General features: G+C 36.6%; 1 protein-coding gene across 8 annotated transcripts in view; it reads right to left on the bottom strand.

Moving 5' to 3' along the window:
• The window catches only part of DTNA (dystrobrevin alpha), a 372,603-nt gene that overhangs the window by 215,910 nt on the left and 132,220 nt on the right, over window positions 1–24,473 (bottom strand). Inside the window, exon 1 of one of the 8 annotated variants that reach the window (XM_081262935.1) lies at window positions 7,397–7,418. The exons of the other annotated variants lie outside the window; for them this stretch is intronic. The gene's annotated coding sequence lies outside the window, so the exon portion shown is untranslated. Of the gene's footprint in view, window positions 1–7,396; window positions 7,419–24,473 lie in introns of those variants that run through there. 8 annotated transcript variants of the gene reach the window in all.

The following is a 24,473-nucleotide window of genomic DNA, read 5'->3' as shown; positions in this document are numbered from 1 at the left end:
GAGCCATATCCCCAGCCCTTGGATTCTATTTCTTTTGGAAGTTCTGCTTTAGGAGACATTAGATATGATCTCCTTTCAGTAAAACACACACATCCCTTACGTGCACACCTGTGGGTACACACACATACACACACGCAGAGGAAAAGGATAGGAAAAAGGGTCCTGGGTCATGGGTTAAAATAACAAGGGCTTCAGAATTCCATTTAAGGTGCTGATTTGAAGATTCTAGTTCTCTAAGCCAAAGAATGGTTGGTACAAGAATGACACTGAGTCAGCCCATCCTGAATTGCCAAAAGGCCTCAGCTCTAGACCCAAGAGTGAAAAACGTTTGTCATATTTCATTGAATTCTGGCTCCTTCCCTAACAAGGAAAGGGCACTGTCAAAGATGCTAAGAAATGTTTCTCCTCAAGCCACTCTTAGAAAAGAACAAAATGAGCCCTGTAGAAAAGAACTGGTGAAGATCTCAGAACTTTTCAGTTCTCTTTTAGACTTGGATGCTCTTGAGAATGAGTTGGCCATAGTGGTCAAGATCATATCAGATAGATTGGGCTAAAACTTTGTCTTAAGAAGGATTTTGATAAAGCATAAGCTGTATACTGATTCGGCTAATCAAATCAGTGAAAAGTTATAATTTCCTGATTTGACTGACTGCATTTTCTGTTACCAGAATATCACTCAGAATTTTGGCTAGTGTTCAGAGGTCCCCAGAAGCCTCACTTCTGTATTTCACTGCATCATTTAGCTTCTTTTTAAGTTCTTCTTAACTAATGTCTGCTTTGATATTAGTTAGAGTCCTGAAGTAGAAAACATGCTCCAAAGGGCTCCAAAGTCGTCTACCTCTTATCCTTGAATTTCACTCATCCATTGCAACATTAACTATTGACTTTAATTTTCATGAGCCCAGGTGACATTAAACGGTGGCTAAACCATTTGAGCAATTGTCCAAAGACATGTATTCATCCTAACAATGAAATAGTCACAGTGTGCATGCCTCCTTAACTAGTTGATAGAAAGGATGGAATTCCTCAAATGTTTTTTCAATCAGAGTCGTGAAGTGTCTCCTTTCTGTCCCAAATAAATATTGTAGTTTTGCCTATTAAATTAAGAAATTGAGATGAGTTTCTGGGGGAACTTTAGGAGAACAGATCATTATTCTCCCCTATGATTATTATTCTTTCTCTAAATGGAGAGTTGGAATATGTGAAACTTAGTGTATTATTTTAAGGTTTTGGAAATATTCTAAGGGAAAATTGTTGGGTTAGAATTTTAATGATTTCATATATTTTTGCTTTCTCATTAAGAAGATATTGAACATTATAGGCTGAACATTTACATAAGGGACTGAAACAGACAAAATATTTTTACTAGTCTTTTGGTGTAATTGATTTTTAATATTTTCTTCTTTTTTTTTTCCAACACTGGGGAACGGACCCAGGGCCTTTTACCACTGAGCTGTCTGTGGCTCTTTTTATGTTAATTTGAGACAGGTCTCTCTAAATTACCCAGGCTGGCCTTGAACTTGAAATCCTCCTGCTTTAGCCTCCTGCATATCTGGGATTTTAGATGTGAGTGGCCACATTTTACTTAAAAAAAATTAAAATATCTTTTTTAGTTGTAGGTGGACCCAATACCTTTATTTTATTTATTTATTTTTATGTCGTGCTGAGGATCGAACCCAGTGCCTCACACGTGCTAGGCAAGAGCTCTACCACGGAGCTACACCCCCAGCCCCCACATTTTACTTTTTGACAAGTTTTTCTAAACTTAAATTCTTAACAAGTGTTTCTGGCCGATTTTTAAAAGTGCCCATATTTGGAAAATATACAAAAGCAAGAATATTTTAAGCAAGGTAAGATAAGCTTATAGCATTTGCAGAACAACAACCTTATATTATCTGATTCTATTGATTTGGGATTAAAATAATAAATATTGAGTAAGACTATGCAAAAATGAAAGGATTGTGTAGAATATACTGTCAACTCAACCTCCCTACATTTTTGGATAACTGCATTAGAGTACTTTTTAAAAAGATTTAAACATCTAACAATTAGAATTTTCTCTTATTTTTATTCTAGATTTTATAATCAAGAAATGTAATTAAGAATCCTGTACAGTCTAAGATTTTATGAGTTGTTAATGAAACTCCTTCAGAGAAACCAAACAAAGAAAAACCATAGTATGTGAAGGCAGTGACATTGGTAAGACATGGTTTGAGAAACCTGCCAGGTCCTGGAGAATTTTACTGGGCCAGTGAAAAAGCAGCTTTGATTGCTCCTGATCTGGAAGTTCCGGAAGAAACGGTTAATGGTGATTGACAGGTCATCTCAAGTCCATTTAAAACCCATATCCCTTAAGAGAAGAAGAAATATGAGACGATGCTCATACACTTAAGGTAATACGAGTCCCTCTGTTCTTCCAGTGTGATTCCCAGCAGGACAATGTGCAGACGATAAAATCCAAACTGGATAGTTCTTTACTAGCCTAACTGAGATGAATCACTCTAATGAATGGCTTACTTCACCCCTTCCAGGACTGACAATCTGGGCTTAGTGTTTAGTAACACTAAAATTGGAAGTAAAATCATGTCTGATCCATGTCTCATTAAAGAAATAAAAGGAACTTGCAGCATGATAAAAGGAACTTATAAGCTATGCTAAAATTTTATAATGACAGAAGCCATTCTCTCGTGGATTTCCCCAAACCACAGAATTACTTCTAAGCACATAAAGAAGACCATTCACATAATTCAATTGTTTCATCTGCAACAAGAGAAACAGGGGACAAATATCACTGTGTTTGTGTGTGTGTGTGTGTGTGTGTGTGTGTGTGAACATGTGCATGTGTGTACATATAGCCTCCCATTTTTGCTCATTTCAAAGGATCAAATGTGAAAATTGACACATTTGAGAACAAGGTAAAATGAAAACTTAGCTCTTTGTATAGATGAATATTGATTTTTTTTTTCTCAGTGTCTGTCTCCTCCACGGCAAAGTTGTGACTCCTAGAAGGACTGGCCTACTCACATTCCAACAAAATAAGAGTTTTATTGTACTCAAATACATGCAGTTCTTTGGTTTAAAAAAGCTTGAGAAATCCAACTACCAGAAAATTTAACTATTCCTTATTTACAGTAAAGAACTTATAGGGAAAAAAAGAAATGATTTAAACTGTGCATTGGTTCTTGGATAATTTAAGAAATTTCTGGATAAAAAGCAAAAACAAATGAGTAATTTGACAGATGAATAGACAAAATAAGCAGCAGTCTGCTTATCTAAGAAGGTCGCCTCTTGAGTGTTAACAGTTTACTTGTTGGAGCTATTCTGCCCAGGCTTTACTTTTCTGCCTGGCTGCATAACAGAGTATCATGGATTGCCTACATAATACAGAGTTCTTAAAAAAATTACATATATTAATCAAATAATTCCTCGATATTATTATTATTATTATTGCTCTATTTTTATTCCTTAGGGATTTCCAGTCAACTTTCTAAACGTATACTTAATGGAACATAGAGGATTATCCTATCTGGAAGATAAGTATGCATTTGGGTTCAAAACTGAAGTTTTTTCTTTTTCAGAATGTACCCAAGAGATTAATTTTCACAATTAATCTTTGTTTCAGCTAGTACTAAAGGTTCTGTATGTGTTCAGAATACACTGGCAAGTTACAGCTTGATGACCATGAATAAGGACTTGCATCTGTTCCCTATTTTCTTTAAATAATTTCCTCATCTTTAATAGTGCTTAGCTAGAGTAATCTGGAATTTTAATGCAGATAATGAATATAGTGTGCCTTGCATGTGACTCATTCAGTAACTGTAACTGGTCTAGAATTATTAAGTGGAGTAAGGAGTGGGAAGAAACTAAGTAGAAATGGGGCACAGGAACATTTCCAGTCACTTCTAAAGTGCAAATCTCCCTGTCAATTAACCATGGTTCTATCATTTCAGCTGTTTGAGAATATCACGAAGCCAGCTGGCCAATCACAGAAGACGAAATTGAATAAGGTGACCGGTGAATTACTGAGAACACCAAGCCTGTAAATCAGTCCACACAGTTCCTTGGGGAGTCATCACCCTCCCAGGCTTCCTTTCAGAAAAAAAAAACAAAAAAAAAACTCTGAATGTTGTTGGCTTTCACATATTATCTATGGTGGCTGACAAGGAACAGTCTTCAAAATCTTTTATGTAGTTTCAAATAAAGCTCAAACAGCATTAGCAAGCATGGACAGAGAAGCAGGACAATGCATTAGAAGGTCTCTAGTGTAAAGCTGCTTGGTATTTCAGCATGGATTCTTCAGTGGTATTTAAAAAAAATTCCTTAGTGTTAAGTGTTTTTGCCTGGTCCTTTTATTCAAATAGACTGTGATACATTGGAAAATATTAAGCTTCAGCCACAGTATTCACTATGGAGACAATTAAGATTCAACTCTAGTGTTCACTATGAATCACAGAATCTGCCAGAAGATTGGTGCATCTAGTAAATGCAGAGGCAATCACCCAAAAACGTTAGCTATAAATCCAGGAAGAGAACAGTAAAACTGAAAAATTAAAGGCAAGGCAGAGTTTTATCTTTAGCAATTAACAGGTTACAACTTTCCTCTTTTTTTTCTTTTTTGATTTACCATGATTATAAGTAAATCTAAAAAGTATGAGTAAATAAGTAGTAGAGCTGATATTAGGAATGATACGGTAGTAGATGTGGGATGATTTGGAGGTGATTTCAAACTTGCTTTGAAATCTTGTTGCTGGTCTAGCCATATTTTAAGGTAGGGTCTTTGAGAGGAATTGATATCTTTCTCATGAAACTGGATTAGTTCTCATGGGAAAGGGATCAGTTCTCCTGTGAGTTTTGACTCACAGGACTGGATTAGTTATTCTGGGAATTCAGCCCCCTGTTCTCACCTACAGGTGCCTGCTTGTTCTGCTTTCTGCCATGAATTAAAACTGTGGAGGTCCTCACCAGAAGCTGAGAGGATGCCAGAACCACACTCTTGGACTTACACTATGAGAACCAAAGTAAGCCTCTTTTCTTTGTAAATTACTCAGTCTCAGGTATTCTGTTACAGCAACAGACAATGGACTAAAACAGTGTGTAACCTTCAATATCCATCTCTTTGGTTTTCATGCATATCTTAGAAACCTGTAAGAAATCGTAAATTTTAAGAGAAATTGTACTAGATTTCAGTCTTGATGAATTTGAAACAAATAGATATGTTGCTTTGGTTGGCCAAGTAGATCATTAGGAAGTTCCGATTATATTCTATATAATATTAGAAAATGGATTAATAATTTGTATATTTATTATGAACAACAGAGCCTCTAGACTAATGCAAGGACATGAGCTCTGGAAACACAAGTGGGACCAGGACTCACTTCCCTAGAACACAGAGATGTCACTGAGGTTTCAGATTCAGACCAGTTCCTAACTATCATGCAGTTTAACAAGCAGCGGGAACTGTAGCAGAGACACATGGAGGATATTAGGGCTTCAGGGGATGAAGAAAAGTAGAAAAGATCATGCAGCTGGAACATCTGGGGGCCTTCACAGAAGTTGTCCTGGAAAAGTAGCACTGCACCCTCTGTATTTTGACATGTAATAAACATTTGCAGAATGAATGAAGGAAAAGTCAATGGAGCAATGATACCTCACCATGCCTAGCACAAACCCATTGCCAGCAAAGACATCCCAAATTGAATTGTAGAATTTGAGAATGGACATTCCAGTCAAGGAAATAAGCAAACACTTGACATGTAGCAACACTGGGCAGGGCTGTGTGAGGAAATACTGGAAAAGGCGGATGGGTCCAAATCACTCAGCCAAGAAGACTGAATGGTCTATTGGCTTGTTGAAGAGAAGCCATTGATGATTTCAGAGCAGACTTCAGGAAAAAGTCCAATCTCCTTAACATGAATCCCAAGGCCTCCCGAGGTCTAGTGCCTGCCCATCCCTCTGGCCTTCTCTATCCTTTCATGTTCAATCTCTTTCAATTTCTCAATAAACAGCGTTCTCTCTCACCACCAAGTGGCATACGCACTATTCCTTCTGATAATGTCTCTACCTCCCTTTCTGGCTAGCTCTTAGAGTTGACATCACTTCTTCCAAGAAGACTTCCTGGTCCCTGGTACTAGGTACTAGGTACTAGGTTACATTCCCCTTCTCTGTTACCCATTGATCCTGTACTTCTCCCTGCACCATGTTGTAGCTATCTACTTATTATGTTGGGCCCTCTGAATGCCTGTTTGAAGCTGTCTCCCTAGTACCTAGCTCAATGCCTAGAATAGTCATTGAATGGATTTGTTAAATGAATGAAACAGATAAGATCAGAGATGGGTATCAGGAATGTCACTCTGACTAACTCATATCTCACATTACTGAGAGAAAAGCCTTGGAAGTAAAAAATAAAATAAAAGTGGCCAGCACATGACCTATTAAGATATTATAAAATTAAACTAAATAGTAATGATCGCTAATATCTATTGAGGGCTTATCATGCCAAGCACTGGGCTAATGACTTTCCAAGCATCATCTTACTTAATCCTCCTAGTAATCTTATTAGAAAGGTATTGCTAACAAGGAAATGAAAGCATAAATGGAATTGCATATAAATAAAATATTACCATTCTATAACTATTGTGTCTAATCCTTTAACACCTCTGTTAATTCTGGATGCCATAGTTCACAAAATATATCTGAAGTATCTAAGTGAAAATAGGTGGTATCTGTATAAAGACAGAGTAAAAGAATATGAGGTTCTCTGTTTGGAAAAAGAAGATGTGTAGGCTATAGAGCTTTGAATGGTATGGAAAAGATGACAACAGACTTGCCCGCTGGAAATTCTGCTGCATTTCCAAGAGGTAAGTGTTGGGCCCATGAAAGGATATATTACTTACTATTAAGAGTAGGTTGAAAATAGAAAATAATTTTTAAACATTCAAATGATTCATGAGCCATAGGGCTATAAAAATTACTAATGTGCATTAGGAAGAATAATTACATTCTTTGATAGCACATCTCCTGGGGCCACTGTAATAGAAAAAAAATATGACAGGAACAAGATACTGATTTAAGGCACTAATTTTATGTTCTTTACTGATATGAGAGCAGATATACTTTAACACCTGATCCATAGCAGTATCGACACATGGACCTAGTATAGTGCCTGTTTCTACACTCAATAATGCTAGGAGAGTCACCATAGAATCCACAAGCTAGGAAACTGAATTTTCATTCTATTTTAAGGTACAGATATTGGCTCCAAGTCGAAAAGATGATTAAGAGTGGCTTGAAGGGAACGGATCTAATTACACCATTACTATAAAAAGACTGTATCCCCAGGGGAGAAGCAGGAACAAAGCAGGTGTGTACAAGTAGAGAAAACAACACACATACTCACACACCACCTTCCACTTTTTCCACTTGATTCACAGAACTGAACTTTCACCCATGAAGGAAGATTCGCCTGACTCCTGGTCTCTCTGCACAGGTTCTTATTTAGTGATCTGGAAGTAAATCGTTGATGCTTGGAAGGTCAACTTCTGCTCTCCAATCACTTAATTTTCAGGAAGTGAGGATTTTTATCTTCTGTGTCAGGTGTCAGAAAGCAGTGTGATCAGAAATCTGTGCAATGACGAAGTTTAAAGGTTGCACTCCTTTGACTCTTAGGTTCCCTTGGACAAACGATTTTATCCAAGATTTGGAGTAGTAGACTATTTTGGGAGCTAGAACACAAAGTAGCAGTTTTGAAATGAGCAAAGTGTTCAAATACTTGCCCAAAATCTGTAAGCAAACAACTGCCATTTTTTATGTTCTTATCCTACTTACACATACAAACTAAAACAACAAAGTGAGTTTATAAATTTGCCTCAGTTTCCTATGCTTTTGATCACATATGGTACCATCTTGAAATGAAATGGCTATGTAATAAGAAAGAGGTGGGGGTGAGGGTATATTGTAAAGATTTTTGAAAAAAAAGAAAATGCACATAAAAATTAATCTGGAGTATATGTCAAAGAGAAAGTGAGGAATATTTCAATAGATATGAAGTGAAAATATAGGTTATAAGACATCACTGTGTTCGGCAGAAACAACCAAAAAGATTTCTTTTTTAAATTCCTGGTTTTTCCAATAGGTCATTGAAGAATTTTATCCACTGTTTTGTAGCTTAAAACAGTGAATTTGGGGTAAAAATAAATTATTTAAAAATTCAAATAAACTACTTAAAAATGGAACAACATTTAATGCATGTCAATGTCATTGCCAGAGAATCTCAGAACTGAGGTTCTATCTTTAGAATGAGGAAGGGAACCAGCCAGAGAAGTATTTCCCCAAACATTCGAATAACATCTCCGAAGGAAATCTTCCATCCAGGTCTTGACAGCATTTATGTTTGTGGATAGCAGTCATTTTGCAGACATATCTATTCCTAAATTGGTGATATCCCTTTACTCAAATCCCCATATCATTAAAAGCTGATTGATAAACACTGACATAATCCTCCCAATGCCTCTGGGAAATCACCGTGGTGTTCATTCTCTAGATGATAAACACAGACAGAGATTAATCTGTAAGCCCAAGAACGAATGGGGAAAGGGAGGAGAACAGAATGGAATTCAGGAGCATCAAATTTCCAGTCCTCTGTACAGAGTGTTCTTATCTCCAAAGAATCTAATAAAGACCAAAATCATTAGAGCTAACTCTGAAAGAGCAAAACAGTAGCTTCAAGGATAAAGTTTTAACAAAATTGCAATATGTGTATTACTTCCTAAAATTAAATTGAAAATTAAAATAGAACCAATAGTACAAGTACCTCATTAGCAAGATACAAGAGATGGTCCAAAATTTATGTTTTAATAAATGCATTCTTAAAGGTAAAATACTTGAGGCATTTTTAAAAATGCATTTGCATGCATACACACACAACCCTCCATTATAATTATGAACTTACCTAATTCATTTCTTGAAGAAAAAGAAATGGCTATGCAATATACTCTGAAGCAAGTTTATTTTATTTGTTTTTGTTTTTGTGGGGCCAGGAATTCCTGGCCTTTTGTGTGCTAGACAAATGCTCTACCATTAAGCTATACCTCCAACTCTCTAAATAAAAGTTTTGAAGAACTCCAAGAGTCTAGCCTAGGCATTGAAATGCCTACTATTTGACTGATATTTGAGCAAATCTTGAGTTGGGAGTAAGCTTCCAAAAAATCTGAAGGAAGGAACATTAATTTTCTTGAAAGTTCTACTTCTAGTAGTCACATACTCATTGTAATGACACTGCAATAGAATAATAATGCAGTATGGAACCAGAGGACTTAATTGCTGCATATGGTCAGCTATGGCAATTTCTGCCTACATAATGTATTTCAAATATATTTGCTCTGCTCTCAGTTTATTTTAAATCATTGCACTGGTCAGTCATTTTATTTAGATAATCTGCAATAGTTTCCCATCTAGTCTACTTTTAAAACATGATCATTGTACTTGTGATTAGATCCGTAGTGCATCTTCAGACAAGAACAAAAGATTGAACATATCATATAAATCTTGCTGGGGACAGCCCTTTCCAGGGACAGCCCTTGCCTACTTTTCTAGCTTCATTTCCACCACTACCACTCAGCCCCTGTGGGTTCCTGCAACAATGGCTGTCCTTCAGTTCCTTATATATACCAGTCTCTTCTTAACTCAGATCCTTTGAACATGCTGCTTCCTCTGCCAGAAAAAAACTTTGTCAAACAGGTAACTCTTTCCTTTGCTAACTCCTACATTCCTTCAGGACTCAATGTCAATATTATTTCATCAAAAGACCTTCCCTTATCTCCAAACTAATTCAGATTTCCTTGCTACATTCTTTCACAACACCTATTTTCCTTCAGATATTTTCATCCATTCATTCACTCATGCATGCATGTAGGCACCAATTCACTGAGTTGGTGTGGCTGAGCACCTGGTCTGCACCAAGAACTGTTCTGAATGCCAGAGAAACTCTCATTGAGCCTTCATTAGTCATAATTTGTGATGATATATTTATTTGTATGGTTATTTAATACCTGTCTTTAAGACTGTGAGACCAAATAGCATGAGGGGCAATGAGGCTAAAACCCCTTAAATATGTTAAAATTTTAGTGGTAAAGCTAGATCTAGACACCAGTATTGAATAGGTTGATGCTTGTCTTCATGTTTAGGAACACACAAAGCAGCAGGAGTGGCAAAGACCACTAGCTGTTTTCTTCTTCCCGACAGACAAAGTATACTACATTTCCCAGACTCCTTTGCTGTGAAGTCATGTGATTATGTTCTAGCTAATGGAATGTGAGCTCAGGTGATGGGAACCACTTCTGTGTTATCTGTTATAAAGTTTCCCTGTGTGCTCAGGGTGCTTCCCCACCTCCCGTGTTTCAGATTAGAAACAGAGAACCCTGTGATCCAAGACGATGACAGAATCCTAAAGTGAAAGGGAGAGACTTGTTTTTTTGAGATATCACATGAGAAAAGCCACCTTCTGACCAGGACAACTTACAGGTATATGGAGACATTATGGAATTCATTTGTAGTAACAGTGTAACTACCTCATTTGTGGGTTTTAAAAAAATAATGTCAGAATTTAAGGATATTAGCCATTTTGAATCCTGGTGTGTGTCTTAACAAGGTCCATTGGACCATCAGTCAAATGAAAATCTTGATCCATCTCAATTCCTAGCAGGATTCTGTGAACCTCTTAGGCATTAAGTTGATTAACTTCTAATGGGTATTTGTAGAGAATAAAAGTTGTTTGACTATGCTCTAATTCTTTTAAAATAAAACTCAATATCCCTGCTGTTATGTTGCTTTTAAAATAAAAGTAATCTAAAGGGTGACATTTATTCCAAATATTGACTTGTGACAAATAAAGTGGTATAAGTGTTAAAATTCTTTGATTATTGCCTTAGTAAGTTCATGTCATTTGCCTAATAGTTCAAACTGACTTTTGGACATCATATAATCAACCCTTGATATAAAATACACTTTTCCTCCAATAATGTACAAAACATAACCTGATTTTGTGTTATTCTTTGTTTGAGCCACATCTCCCTAATTATAAAATTATCAAGTTAAAAACACTCCTAAAAACAAGCTAATAAATAACTTTTGAGTTTATTATAGACAAATAACAGATAAGAAATTAAGTAACGTGCCCATTTTTTTAACTGTGCTATTTGTCACCATATAATGAGGAATATTGTTATTTGGTTAATTCTGAAGTAACTGATACAATAACCTTTTGAAATGCTGTTTTAAAGGGTACAGCTTGTTGAAAAGGCAGGAGCACAGATATGCCTTGAAATACTCAACCAGAAAACGAATGCCAGCTAAGTAGTAGTACATATGCAGCTAATGCAGTTAAGATGATCATATGCTATGTAGTTAGAACACAAATGGAAGGGGATGCAATATATGTCTCCACCTCCATTTCTTGAGCTCTAGATAAGACGAAGAGAATAGGGGGTCGTGGTTGTGGCTCAGTGGTAGAGCATTCACCTAACACATGCAAGGCACTGGGTTCGAGCCTCAGCATCACATAAAAATAAATTAATAAAATACAGGTATTGTGTCCAACTACAAATAAATTTTTTTAAATGGAGAATAGGTGATAGAAATGTGTCTAGAGGAAATATTAACAAATGGTACACTTTTTTTCACAAAATAGTTACAATACTAGGAAATGAGTAATAAAAGAGTAGAAAATAATGTAAGATGGGTTTAAAAAGTCAGTTCAACTGAGGAAGCCTCTGAATTATTTGTATTTCCCTCCTCTCATAGCCTTCTAGAAAAGACACTGGGAAACTAAGAGATTCCCATTTACTCCAATAATGTTTATTGACTGTGCTTGCTCAAAGACTCCACCAAAAAAGACCCTTTCCAATTCTGGGGTGGTTATAACTCTGCCATCCTCCTGTGAGTCTACTGTACACACTACCTGTGTAATTTGATCCTTTATTGAGGTTTACTTCCTACTTTGACATACAGAGCTATATAGTTTTAGATTTTCCTTATGAGTAGGAATGTTTAGAACAGAGAGGGCTTGCTGTATTACTAAAGCTAATATCCATTCAACAAACCCTAATTTTTTTTTCTTCCCTCAGTCAACATTAATTCTTAAAAACTTTCCCACATTATAGGGTGGGATTAATGACACTCTCAACCCTTGCCAATTTTGTAAACAAGCTTGAAAACCCATATGCAAATCTTACTAGCAGTAAAAAACACTACCCTTGAGGCGAGATTCAGGATTCACCATAAGTGTCAAATATTGAGGATAATAAACACCTTTAAAATCATACCATTAATTTAACTAAGTCCTCTTCATGGTGTACCCCACTGTCCCCTGCCCAAAAATGTCTTCTAGAATCAGAATACACAGGCTGGTGTCCAGCTTTATGAATATCTCTATTTCTAGGATAACTTTTACATCATGTTTAAAAGCTATGGGTCAAATAAGCTTTTGAAACTCTGGAAAAGATTATGTTTTCTTCCAGTGGGAAAGTGATCAGAATTAATGCACCAGGTTCACAACCTCACAAATATGCACTAAGAACTCTTAAAGGGCAAGAATCCAAAGACCGAATTTACCATTTTGAAAATACATTCAAATACTTATTATATATTAAAATGTGTTCCGGGATGCAAGGCACATTAGAAGGAATGTGATGAGCTCTTTAGAATATTATGTCTTTTTATATTTACTGTAATAAAGGATTCATTGTGCAAAGGTCTGAACATTCCAGCAAGCTGCAGCAATACTAAGAAACACTAATGCCAGATGCATTTTATAGCCATATTAGGCTGAAGAAAAAAGACTGGTTGAAGTGAACTAAAAATTATGGTTTTCTTTTGCTTGAAAATTTTCTGAAATGTCACTGATGTACTCTTCAGATTATAAAGTGAGGCGCCAAATTGTGTATTTCTAGAGTATTAGTGATGATTGCAAGTACACACATCAACAGTGACTAAATCAAACCTGAGCTCAAAAATAAATTTAGAGATGTTTAAGTGACTACAAATCCTTGGAGAGCCTTCTGGCTCCATAGTAGGATTTAGGGGATGTTTCAAAGTCTGTCATTCCAGAAAGCCTTCTGAAATAATGATTATGTTTAAACTGGAATATTTTAATGTTATTTTATTAGCTTTTATGTAGTTTTATTCTCTATATACCTCAGATAATAAATATAAAGATTTTTAACCATCATAATGTTCATAAAATATCCTCTTGATAATAAGAGTTAATTCCTACATATTCCATGAATCACTTGGATTTGTGGGTCTTTGGCTCTCTCCTGAATTTCTCTATAGTTTCAATTTCTATGTACTTATTCTACTGTTTATTTAGAATTCTATCAGAGGGTGAGTAGGACATTTAAGGGACATAAATACACTAGGATCTGGCAAGAGAAGGATGGAAATACTTACTCTAATGAGATTTAACTTATTTGTGGATTTGAAATACCTGTTATTCCTCTTTTTCATTGTCCTTCATAATTGCATTGGCCACTATAGGAGTGCGAGATAATTTAGAGAAGCATTCAAATATACTGTTAAAAAATGTACTATTTGATAAGTTATTGAGTTGTGCTCTGGCAGTTAGTTTTGGGGCTACCAATGTTTATATTTTTTGTAATATATGAAGGGGATATTTAATGAGGTATGGGGATTTAGCAAATAATGTAATTAAAGATTATACAACCGGATTGTTATGATTTATATAATAATTTCCTTAGGATTTCATGTTGGCAGCTAGTTCTAAAATTGTAGATCAGAACACATAAACCCAGTTTTTAAAGACAGCTTGTATCATGTAATCTAAATATGTTTAAGGCCAAAATTAAAGCTTAATGCTTCTGGTCAATAGTCTAGAAAATGAAACTGGATACTGGTGAATTGTTGCCAACTTTTCTGCTTTGTCCAGAGAAGACATGCTCAAAGCTTCTTTTACCACCATAGATAAGAATCAATGAGTTCTGATTAAAAGCCCTGGTAGTTAATACAAGAGAGGCCCTGATGAGCTAAGCACTGTGACATATTTTGGTACTCTGCATTAAGGTACATATTCCCTATGTCCACTGAAGACTGGTCGGCCATATTCCCTGATTAAAAGAATGTCACCAGAAATAGTCACCAAATTCTTTTTCTCTCCCCAGTCACAAGCTCCAGCCCAACCTAATACCCAGAGAATTGCTGCCCTGGCCTGCAACTGAGTGATGGCATGCTATTGACCAGCATGGATTTCAGGCTAGTGATCAGCAAGCTTGGGACAGGGTGGTGCTGCTGTGACATTTCTGGGAGGGTTGGAGTTCTGTAAGCAAAGAGACTTAGCAATGAGCCAAGGCAATATGATTCCTCATGAAAGCCACCTTGAAGCAGTGTGGAATGTGCAAGCTGTTTTCCCGTCAGGAGACTCTGTTCCCTCCACGAGGGTAGTAAGATTGGGTACTTGAATGGCATTCAAGAGTTTTAAATAGTAATGAAAGGGCTCATCCTCAGAGCAGAGAGCTCTCTTGAGACCCAGGAAATCCCAACATGGAGAGTGGGGCTATACAGAGCCACCCAGCTTCAGCTTGGGCAACCTTTAAAGAGGACCTATGAAGGAGGTTATGGCTCCAGAGATCTTCATTCTTGGCATCCTGGAACCACATCTGATTCTGCTGTTGATGCTCAAGTGGGTTCCCAGAATTTCTCAGCTATCCCGAAGAATGTTGCTATGAAAGGGATATAATGAGAACTCAGAAAGCTTCTGCCTACTGTAGTAGTAGTTGCTCCTATCTAGACGATAATCAATACATATGGCTTTAAAGGCAGCTATGAAGCAATTCAACAAGAGGTCTGAATATAGTACAATCCCTAAATAAGAAATGATATTAATACCTGTTTGGTGGGTTGCAGTTTGCCAGGACTTTGCTTTGAGACTGTTTTTCAGAGGTTACTGTTTAACTCTCAGCCTACGATGTAATAAATAAATAAAACCATGTAATATAATCTATTAAATTTAGTTCTCTGGTGCACAAGACTTTTTTTCCTTTCTGTCTCGTTGTATACCAAATGTCAGTCTCACATATCAACTTATTTACGTTAAAATAAACCAAGGACCCCTAAAGAGAGAATTCTCCAACTCAGTTCGTATCTGAAACACAATGCTCGGCTCCCTGGGCCACACTTTTAGAAGCAATGATATTTGAGATAAAATAAAGAATTGGGTCAATGCACTAGTGGATTTCCTCCAGAAAAGAGTCCCTTGTTACAAGCAAATGGTTGGATAAGTGAATATTGATATTGTTCCACTTGAAGAAGAGAAGAATCAAGATTATTAAGATTGTCCTTGTCACATATAGAGCTATGGTTATCATGTGAAGAGAGAATGGACCTTTTAGTCAGGTTTCAGAGGGCATAAAGCAGAGGGGAGAAGGTCTAGAAATGATAAATGGATGGGCTTTCTAACATACTCTGAAATACCCTGAGCTGCTGTGGTCATGGTGAGTTCCCGGAACTAGAGAGGACAGTTTTCCAGGAATCAATTACATCAATCATTTTACTTGCTCATAACAGGGTACATAGACATGACTTAATAAATGTTCTCATTAATTATTACATATTTCATCCTTACAATTATTTTGAGGCACAGGATTTGGTAAATGCCTAAGTTTCCATGGACCTCTGATATTCTATGATTCAGGAGAGTTTACCATCAATGGTTTATCTTTGCGTTCACACATTATTTGCCCTGGGTACTAGAAATATTCTGGGTCGGTTTTTAACTTCATATTTATTTTTCCTAGAAATATAAATACTGTGTTCTGACAGTTTGAAACTTATTTTAGTAGAAATTTGCATCCAAGGCTTTTATTGGAAATTTTAAAACACAAATTTCATGTATTCACTAGACTATGCAGAAAAGGACATTGAAACTATCGTCCCAATCCCATCTCAGTAAATATCAGGGAAATGCACCCAAATGGACACAGTAGAATAATGCTGGTGATGTCACAACTTCTTTGCTGCTATCTGTCCGGCTGTCTGGCTGTCAGCTGACCTTGCAGTCTTCATTTCCCAGTTGAGAGAAATGCAGAGACTGCATGAAAGCAGAGTGGAAATAAGACTTGAACCCACCATCCATCCCAGCTTTAACTTATATTTCTTTCCCTTCTAGAGGTGGAGTAGATCAAGATCTGTTTATAGTTTAAGCGCGAATTATGAATTTCAACCCAGGAAGGACCCTAGAGCCTTGGCTGGAATGAGTATTTGCATTATGATGCCATTTCCTGGGTCTCAAACATGGGTGATGTTGCAGTCCCTCTCTGGGGACACTGGCAATATCTAGAGATAGTTTAGGTTGTCAGAACTCTGTGGGGGTAGGGTGGGGACAGGGGTACTGCTAAATATGACACAATGCACAGGACAGCTCCCCAGAATGAAGAACTATTTTCCTAAAATGTCATTGTACCTCGGTTGACAATCCCTGATCTAGGCTGAATCTCCACTTCCCAGGAATATGCCTGGAAACCAGCATGTGATCAAGAAATACTTAATAAAAGTATGATCATATACCAAGTTCAATTGTCAAAACAGATTATTCGAAGTAGGGCAATAAACATTTTTTTTGTTTCATTGTAAGCATGAGTACCATATTTTTCTTTATTTGTGAATTAAGAAAACAGAAATGCTTATGAATTAAGGTAATTGCAACATGTACCCACCTAGAACTTAGAAATGTAGGAAGTAAGGTGTTCTTTGAGAATTAAACTACAAGTCCACACATAGTGAGCTGGTCCAAGGTATGCAAAGTCCCCCTGAACATAAAGGAAGGTGGTAGGCAAGTCACAGATGAGTGACAGTGTCAGGTACCAGCTAAAAGCATAGTTTTGGAGTTATACAGCCTAGATTCCAATCTCAGCTCTCCTGTTTTCCAGGTGGGTAAATTCACGAACCATCAGGTTTCCATTTTCTCTACAACAAGAGAATAAGTATATGGCACTTGTCACAGGGCTGCTGAGAGGAGTACATGAGAATGCATTAAAACAACTTTTAATGCAACATCACCCAAGTCAGTGCAATGCCTAGAACAGAGTACTCAGTAAGAAGTAGCCATTATTTCCAAGACCGACTTATATAACTTCTTTACCTAGGGTATTAGCTGACCGAAAGGAATTAGGTGTTAATGAGAACAGCAGGGGAATCCACAACAGGAGCCTAAAAAGAGCCAGAAGAGGCATTCATACTTCTTGCTTTCCTACCATATGTCAAGCATTTTATTAAGTGTTCCATATCAATTACCTCACTTAATTCCCAGGGATACTCTTTAGCCAAAGGAGGCTAAATAACTAATCAAAGAACATAGAACAGTAAGAAGTGGAGAGAGCTGAGATGCCTGGGACCCGTGTGACAATGGGCAATCCTAACTCTTTCTAGTAAATCAAGAGGACATTTTCTTCCAGGCAAAAATGACAATGTCCATTTCACATGGAAAAGATTCTGATGGCAATTTTACCTTACATGGATGACTACAGAATGTAATGAACTGCTCTGTGGCTTCTCAAGTTTGTTTCTGTGAGCTATGGCGATACGAATTCATCTTGAGAAAGAACTGTTTGCACCCATACATGACAGGCAGGCCAGCTTCTGCGTGGTAATGATCAGAGTGGACACTACCAGCGGACTGTGTCTGGGTGGGCGTGCTTTGTGGAGTGAGGACTCAGCTGTATGCTAATCTTTGGCCTAATAGCATCTGACAGCAAAAACAGAATGGCATCTTAATTAGTTTACATATTTACCCATTGCAATGGTCTCTATATGGTTTGTCTCCTTGGAAATATGATGTTGAAATTTGGTCACCATTGTGGCAGATGGGGATGTGGGCCTCTACGAGGTGATTACCTGGTGAAGAAGGACCAATGCTTTTCTCCTAGGAGTAGGTTAATTCTCTGGGAGGGAGCTGGTTGTGCAGGGAATGTGTTGTGATAAAGTGGGGCTGCGTCTTGGGCTTTGTTTCCTCCACTCTAGCCCAACTGCCTTTTTGTTGCTATTGTTTTTACCTCTGGGCTATATTCCCAACCTCTTTTATTTTTGAAGACAAAGTCACTATGTTGTGGAGACTGGCCTTGAACCTGCTATTCTCCTGCCTTAGCCTCCTGTGTTACTGAGATTACAGGTCCTCCACTGCACCTGGCTCTTCTATTCCTTACTAATCACCCATCTTAGGTATTCTGCTATAGCAACAGAAAATGTACTATCATTAAGAAATTTACCTCTTTGTATATGTTTTCCTTTTGGGTACTTTTGTTTCCTTCTAGTTCTGGGGTAGAAATAAATTCTTTATTTCCTGAAATTTTCCCCTGCATGGGAAGCACTTTTTAGATGATGACGGTGGTTTTACATTGATGAAAGATGTGATAAGAGTAGCTGGTGGGGGGGAGGGCAATGAACTACACTTAATTAAACCCTGTTTGCTAAAAGTAAATATGGGAATACACCACAATAGCAATAATGACAGGCTGTGACACAAATTATACTTGTGGCTGAAGATATACCTAGTTTCTTTGCTCTTAGCACAATATTAGGACATAATTCCAGGCATTTCCTTTCTTTTGGAATAATTTAGAGGGAAAATACTAGCAATTGAGTAAGCAAGGCATTGTGTAAGTAAATGGTATTTATTTATTTAGTACATCAGCCTGTTTAGAGTCTCCTGAACAACTTGCAGGTGTAATCATTTCTATCCCTCTTTCTATGGGTTCCCTTTAGAAAAATGACCTGGAAATAGAAATTGATGATAACACCCCTTAATAACTATCCACTGATCATCAATGTCTCCTATGACAAACAAAACCATGAGCAAACAAATTACTAAATCCATTTTAATTAACACTAATGATCTGCATTTTACTTGACAATTGAATATTCTTTTATTAAATTTTTTAATTTTAATTTTTTAGTTTTAAGAGGACACAACATATTTATTTTATTTTTTTTACGTGGTGCTGAGGATCGAACCCAGTGCCTCAAGCATGCTAGGCAAGCGTGCTACCACTTGAGCCACAACCCCACCCCAGCAATTGAATATTCTTAAGGTATCATCCTGACTTTGGATTCTGTAACTGAAGGCTTAAAAGCTGAGGGTGAGGAGGGAGATATTTTAAAATAAGACAAAACAAGATACATTTAGAAAGAGGCATTTTATGTTACAGCATTTCAGTGTGACCCATAGGCCCCTGGTGTCTTGGAGACTTTGTCAGGGTATGTACAGTTTCAATACTATTTTCATAATAATGCTAACATATTGCCAGATGTATTCACTGTATTACCAGTTGCACTGAGAGTGCCAGAACAATGGTGAGTCAAATTTTCAGCCCCTCTGTAAGAACTGAGGGAGTTTCTTACATCACACTGCTAATAATTTTTAACTCCAGTTAAAAAATAAGCATTTCACTTCAGTTTCCTTGATGGAGTGGTGAAAGCCATTAATTTTTCTAAATCTCAACATCAAATTCGTATCTTTTAAATATTTTATGTGATGAAATGGGAAGCATACAGAAAGTACTTCTGCTGCACACCCAGGAGTGTGTGTTTGTGCATGCATGCATATAAAGGATTTGTGCAAATGATTGTGAACTGGGCTAGCTCCTTTTTATGGAATGCCAGTTTAAATCAAAGGAGACTGGCAAACTGTGATTATTCAAGTTTGAGTGTTCACAAGTATTTTTACTTGTCACCTTTAAGTTAAAGAAATGACAGTATTTGTTGCCAATGAAAAAAAAATGGAATTTTAAGCAAAAATTAAAATTCTGAAAAGCTTGTATCCACCACTACAAATATGACAACTTCCCAATACATACAAGACTTTTCTGATGAGATTGATGTTTATATTAACAAAAGCATTTTTTTTAATTATTGTAAAGTAAAATGTGTCAATATTTGGAGGATTTGCTCAACTCAGTAAGAGCATACCTTCCAACCAACCAATGCATGATGTTATAAAACCACCCATAGGCAAAAAATCTATACAAAGTATGAGAGAGATAATGGATATAAATGTGATAAACTGTAAGAAGTTCACTGATATAGCTTAAGATTTCACATTGCATCTCGCCTTTAAGAAATTATCACTTGTCGGATGTAAATGAGTACAGCCTTTATGGAAAACAGTGTGGCAGTTACTTAAACATTGAAACCAGAATGAACACATGATCCAGCAAATCCACCACTGGGTAAAAATTCAAAGGAAATGCAATCAGTATGTAAAAGAGATATCTGCATTCCCATGTTCATTGAAACATCATTCATTTTTGACAAGATATGGAATCAACCTAAGGGCTCATCAGCAGACGAAAAGGATGTGGCATTTGTACAAAATTGAATACTATTTAGCCCTAAGAAGAAAACCTCATTGTTTGCGACAGCATATTTGAACCTGGAAGACATTATGTTAAGTGAAATAAACCAGGCAGAAAAAGACAAAGAATGCTTCATCTTACTTGTGTGTGGAATCTATAATAAAGTTGAACTTATTGAAAATAGGAAGCAGAATGTTGATTAGCAGGGGCTGGGGTAGAGGAGTGGGAGATGTTGGTCAAGGACACAGAATTTCAGTTAGGAGGAATAAGTTCAAAAGATTTACGTACAACATGGCCATTCCAGAATATATGCTTATTTCAAAATAAGTTGTACACTATCTAAATTTATAAGTTTCAGTTTAAAAATAAAAGAGAGAGAGAAAAACAATGACTTGTTGAGTTCAGGTGTAATAATCGTTTCATTAACTTTTTGTATCTGTGACCTGACAAAAACAACTTAAAAAAGGGAAAGTTAATTTGAGGTTCAGAGTTTCAGATATCCCAGTCCATAGATGGCCGACTCAATCGCTGTAGATCCAAGTGAGGCAGAACATCATGGGGGAAGGCCCCACTGGAAGAAAGTTGCTCAGTTCATGGTCATATCAGGAAGCAGGAAGTGTCAGAGAGGAAGGGGCCACAGGAAGAACATCCCTTGTAGTCTAAGGATGCACCCCCAGCAAACCTCCTCCTCCAGCCACACCCTACCTGCCTACAGTTACCACCCAGTCAGTCCATTCAAACTAGGATGGACTAATTAGGTAACAGCTTTCAAAATTCAATCATTTCACATCTGACTATTATTGCATGAATAGGAGTTTTTTTTGGGGGGTACCTCATATCCAAACCCTAAGAATATTGAAGAATATTCACAGTTGTCTGAAAAGGCTATGAAAATTGTCTTAATGTTGTGTTATTTAGCTTTTAGTCACTGTGTCCAAAATACCCCACAAGAACAACTTAGAGGAGAAATTTATTGGGGGCTTATGGTTTCAGAGGTCTCAGACCATGGTTGGCTGCATCGCTCTGGGCCTAAGGTAAGAGAGGACACCATGGAGAAAGGGTGTGGTGGAGGAAAGCTAGCTGTTCAGCTCAAGGCAGTTGGGAGGCAGAGAGCAAGAAAGAGCAAGGTTAATGAAATGAGTATTAAAAAATTCCCAAGGGCAGTGATCTCCTCCAACCACGTCTCATCTGCCTAAAGGCTCCACCCAGTAATTCATTAAAATTATTAACCCACAAAGTGGATTGATTTACTCATGGGTTATAGTTCTCATAATCTAATCCTGTCACCTCTGAACATTTGTGAACTTTCTTGCCGCATGTACTTTTTTGGGGACACTTCATATATAAACCATAGCAAACATTTTCCAACTACATATCAATGTGAGACTGAATTTTCTTCATATACTTCAAACAAAACAACATATCATCATAGATTAAAGTAGCAGTAGATATGAGAATTCAACTGTTCTTTATCAAGCCAGGATATTAAAGAGGCTTGTAAAACTACTGTTTTTCTTATGAAGTATTTTTGCTTACAAATTATGGTTTATTTATAATAAAAAAGGTGTCCTGTATGTCATGGTAAATGATTTGTTCTTATTTTTGCCTGAATTGATAAGTCAAAAAAGTCTTAAATTTCTTAGTTCTAGTTTGGACAATATCAACAGATGTAACCTATATAAACAAAGCTCTTTGAGGGTTCTTAATAATTTTAAGAATATAAAGAGGCTCTGAGAATAAAATGTTACAGAAGAGCTGGTGTTCAGGAATGCATCTAGGGCAAAGGAAGTAATCATTTTAGAGAAAAGTAAAGAAAATGTAACCAAACAGAATGAAAGACCAAATCTCTGGCAGCCATATTTTCCTTATCTCAACCCCAAATTCAAAAAGTGCATTGAAATACAAATACACTATAGGTATGGAACCTGTTGTTTTTTTCTTTTTTTTTTCTTCTTGTTAGGTATTAGGGAAGCACCTGAGTTTTGCCTAGTAATACCATTAACTACCACCTATTGGAATGTATTATGTACCACATAATAACGTATGGTAGATTTTTGTATAAGTTATCTCATTAATCAACTGAATCATATTACTACCACTTCAGCCCACAGAATCCAATTTTGATGATGCCCAAACATTTGGTTGTAGTCTTAAGAAAGGCAGAATTTGCTTTTCTCATTTATTCTTTTACCCCGTGCTGAAAATTCAGGAGACTGTACTACTCCATAGGCCTGCAGGCAAGCAGTAGAAGTATGCAAGGAGTAGAAGTGTGTGTGTGTGTGTGTGTGTGTGTGTGTGTGTGTGTGTGTGTTTCTCCACAAAATATATTATATTTAGTAATTATACGAGCCCTTGGAGTTTATGACATGTTAATACCGTGTATATTCAAAACATTTTCTGGGTACCATCTCTTCCTCTCCCATCCCTACCTAATTGCTTTCAATTTCTCAGCTTGCAATTTTTTCTCTTCACCAAACATTATCATGCTTTGTAATGCACCTGATTTGAGTTCCTTGCTTATGCCTTTCTTGCTACCAAGATCTTTATTTTTTCTTTTTATGTTATACTTAAATTTAACACTCACTCAAGCAATACTATTAAACATTTTTCAAAGTTTTGTATTATTTTATACTTTCCTTGATTTTGGCATTGTCACACCATAACTTGCAAGCCAAGATATTAAAGAGATTTGTAAAACTACTGTTTTTCTTACTAAGTGTTTTTGCTTAGATACAGTGTGTTTCAACCAAGAGCTTAAATAGGATTTTTGTGAGCTGGGCAGAGGACCACCTCTCTTTAGTATTGAATTCTGAATTCCAAATGATAGACTTACAGTGGACTTTAGGAACATGACATGATTGTAAAGAACTGACTGAATCCAGCTATTAGAATAGTTACCATTGCAGTATCCAAGGAGGTACATTGACTTAGAATTTTGGGGGTTTTTTTTAATCAAATATGGAACAGTGGTTAGGCTCTGGAGACCATCTGGGTTCAAATATTGGTTTCAACATTTACCAACTTACAGAAATTTCCTGTCTTAACTAAGGATACCCTAATTCTTCACTTAGCAAATTCTTGTTATTAAAGAAAATTTCATTTTATTTATTAAAACAAAGCATTAATATACTTTGAAAGTGAGCTTAAAAGCAACAGAAGTGAATCAATGAGTGTGTTAAAATTAAGATTTCTACATAAAGAAGAAGTTTGTAGCAAAGAATGAAATTCCCTGATAAAATTTTTTTGTTTCTAAGGCTCATAGGAAGAACAATTAGGGTAAGTAAGCTACAGTTGGCATATTCCACAGGAAAAAAAATTACCAGTAAAGCACTGAATGATTTTTGAAATAGCTGAGAAATCCCGCTGTTAGAAAGATTCTCCCTGACAGGGGACAAGAGTTCAAGCTGAGTCCTGGCATTTTCTGCAAAGGACTTTTCCAAAACAACACCAGGGAACTGTTAAATAAGGCACCATGCCCAGAGTTATGTAGAAATCCACCACAAAGCATAGCAGCATAGTTTGCAGCTATCACATTAGAAAGAGCGGAGACGCAAGAGGAACCACTTGGCTTGCTTTCTAAATGATCCTCCCCTTAAATCACCCTTAACAGTGGGAATGTAAGCTTCATGGACTGGTAAAGCAAAATGTCCCCAAAGTACAAGCCTTTTATGTCTGTGCCACCACACAAGGGCAAGGAAAAGCACCATGCCATGTAATCTGCTTCTGATGCCAAGAGATTTATAAATCCTTAGTGAGAATTTACATAAATTCTATTTTCTTTAATTAAAAGCATATTAGATCAAAAAAGTTAGAAGACATACAAGATGATATTGATTAAATACAATTCATTAGGAATGGTGTGAAATAGTTAGCAAAAAACAAACAAAAACTACAGTTCTGCCAAACAGAAAAAAATAGACTCCTTTAAATATGATTAAAAACAACATAATGCAATGAACCTAGAAGATGGATTTCAAACGGGAGTCAAATGTTAAAACAAAATGTGCACAATTATGAAATTCCCAGTACGAGTAGAGCTGAGTAAATTCTACCACAACCCAATTGTTCCACTGAATGAATTTAAAAGGAAATCTCATCTGTGAACTCTTTCTGGCACAG

This window comes from Spermophilus citellus (assembly GCF_964194105.1).
Source record: "Spermophilus citellus genome assembly, chromosome: 12".
NCBI classification, from domain to species: domain Eukaryota; kingdom Metazoa; phylum Chordata; class Mammalia; order Rodentia; family Sciuridae; genus Spermophilus; species Spermophilus citellus.
The sequence above is the reverse complement of the archived record's forward strand: the minus strand, read 5'-3'. Positions and strand labels throughout refer to the sequence as shown.